Source organism: Schistocerca piceifrons, unplaced genomic scaffold (assembly GCF_021461385.2).
Source record: "Schistocerca piceifrons isolate TAMUIC-IGC-003096 unplaced genomic scaffold, iqSchPice1.1 HiC_scaffold_292, whole genome shotgun sequence".
NCBI lineage: Eukaryota > Metazoa > Arthropoda > Insecta > Orthoptera > Acrididae > Schistocerca > Schistocerca piceifrons.
This window is the reverse complement of record NW_025728507.1, coordinates 20,001-22,500: the sequence shown is the minus strand read 5'-3', so window position 1 is coordinate 22,500 and position 2,500 is coordinate 20,001. Positions and strand designations below refer to the sequence as shown.

Here is a 2,500-nt window from a genome sequence, read left to right as displayed (position 1 = left end):
TGCAAATATTGTGCACGCAGCTACGTGTCGTCTCCCTATGAGAGCTGGATTGCAGTGTGGTACGCCATAGAGACGTGTGGGAGGAACGGACGCCGTGGATGGCGATCAGCATGAGCTGTCTGTTGATGTATTCGGACCTAGTCGTCTCTCCTCACACACCGTGATGGCATGGTGCACCGCGTTCCATATCTGCGACATGCTACAGAGGCCGGTTGACAGTCGTTCGAGCAATGGACATCGCATACGTACGGGGGCCACCTTCCACGTATTGTCTAGGCGTGCACATTTTGTTGCGTGTATGTGGGCAGACGTAGTGTGGCGTGACACCTGACACAGGCATGCAATAATCGTTGAAGTTGCAAATGGCGATGGACGCCTGCGTTTTCTGGTGAAGTTACGCAAATGAACAAATGGTAACCTGTTGTGGTGCGGTTGTTCTCGCTAGGGGTGAATCGGTGATGGCGACGATAGGTTGAGGTACTAACCGGTTGTTCCAGCGATACCCACCATGCCGACGAAACTGAACGGCATCTGGGTGTGAAGCGATACGCGGCGGTGGCTGGGTGGGACCGTCCCCGGCCGGTGAGGGGGCGCCTCCCGGCGTGCTGGCCGCGCGGTGCGTGGGCGCACGCGCTACAGCCGGCTGGTGGGGGCGGCCAGTGGCAGGCGCGCCGGCCGACGGACGCGGCAGGCGTCGCAGCTGCGCGCCGGCGCACCCTGCGCGCGGCGCCGTGCGGCCAAAGTAGGTCCTCGCGGGCCCGGTGCGAAGCGCGGTGGACATCTTCAGTGTGCTGGTCCGATTGAGGACTGTGTGCGTTGAGGATGCGCCGCCGCCCGGCGCTCGGCGCCGCGACGCCGTCTGCTGCTCGGTCGCCCCAGCGGTTCTCGCTGGTGGTTTGTATCGCAGCTGTGCGGATGTGTTGGCGCGTGCGCTGTGCTGGGAGAGTTCGCTTCGGCACCCAAGTGGGGCTTTTGTCCTTCTGTGGCGCTGGCGTTGGAGCTGCCGGTCACCGTAGGTGGCGCGTGTTGTCTCCCGCCGGCAATGCCACGACAGCACGCTCCCGGGCCTCTGTCGGCAGCGGCAAGCTCAGTTGGGAGCACGGGTGGTCGCACCGAAAGCGTCTACTCGCCTAACTCCGGGCGATTGCGCCTCTCTCGAACCCGACCAAGTACTTGGGACGGCGCTGCGCGCCGCCGGGACCTGAGAGGGTTTCGAGGTGTATTGTGCAGGGGAGCTCAGCCTCCTCCTGTTTGCAGAATGATTGAGCGGACGCTTGCGTGTTCGCGCGGGCCCCCGGGACACACTCCCGGGCGGCCGGCTGCTCAGCTCTAGTTGACGCAGCTCCCTGGTTGATCCTGCCAGTAGTCATATGCTTGTCTCAAAGATTAAGCCATGCATGTCTCAGTACAAGCCGCATTAAGGTGAAACCGCGAATGGCTCATTAAATCAGTTATGGTTCCTTAGATCGTACCCACGTTACTTGGATAACTGTGGTAATTCTAGAGCTAATACATGCAAACAGAGTCCCGACCAGAGATGGAAGGGACGCTTTTATTAGATCAAAACCAATCGGTCGGCTCGTCCGGTCCGTTTGCCTTGGTGACTCTGAATAACTTTGGGCTGATCGCACGGTCCTCGTACCGGCGACGCATCTTTCAAATGTCTGCCTTATCAACTGTCGATGGTAGGTTCTGCGCCTACCATGGTTGTAACGGGTAACGGGGAATCAGGGTTCGATTCCGGAGAGGGAGCCTGAGAAACGGCTACCACATCCAAGGAAGGCAGCAGGCGCGCAAATTACCCACTCCCGGCACGGGGAGGTAGTGACGAAAAATAACGATACGGGACTCATCCGAGGCCCCGTAATCGGAATGAGTACACTTTAAATCCTTTAACGAGTATCTATTGGAGGGCAAGTCTGGTGCCAGCAGCCGCGGTAATTCCAGCTCCAATAGCGTATATTAAAGTTGTTGCGGTTAAAAAGCTCGTAGTTGGATTTGTGTCCCACGCTGTTGGTTCACCGCCCGTCGGTGTTTAACTGGCATGTATCGTGGGACGTCCTGCCGGTGGGGCGAGCCGAAGGCGTGCGACCGCCTCGTGCGTGCTCGTGCGTCCCGAGGCGGACCCCGTTGAAATCCTACCAGGGTGCTCTTTATTGAGTGTCTCGGTGGGCCGGCACGTTTACTTTGAACAAATTAGAGTGCTTAAAGCAGGCAAGCCCGCCTGAATACTGTGTGCATGGAATAATGGAATAGGACCTCGGTTCTATTTTGTTGGTTTTCGGAACCCGAGGTAATGATTAATAGGGACAGGCGGGGGCATTCGTATTGCGACGTTAGAGGTGAAATTCTTGGATCGTCGCAAGACGAACAGAAGCGAAAGCATTTGCCAAGTATGTTTTCATTAATCAAGAACGAAAGTTAGAGGTTCGAAGGCGATCAGATACCGCCCTAGTTCTAACCATAAACGATGCCAGCCAGCGATCCGCCGCAGTTCCTC

General features: G+C 57.6%; 1 non-coding gene across 1 annotated transcript in view; it reads left to right on the top strand.

Moving 5' to 3' along the window:
* Positions 1–1,343: 1,343 nt before the first annotated feature.
* Positions 1,344–2,500, top strand: part of LOC124744440 — a 1,909-nt gene continuing 752 nt past the window's right edge. Inside the window, exon 1 of the ribosomal RNA XR_007010755.1 lies at positions 1,344–2,500. This exon is cut by the window's right edge and continues 752 nt beyond it. This is a non-coding gene — a ribosomal RNA (small subunit ribosomal RNA).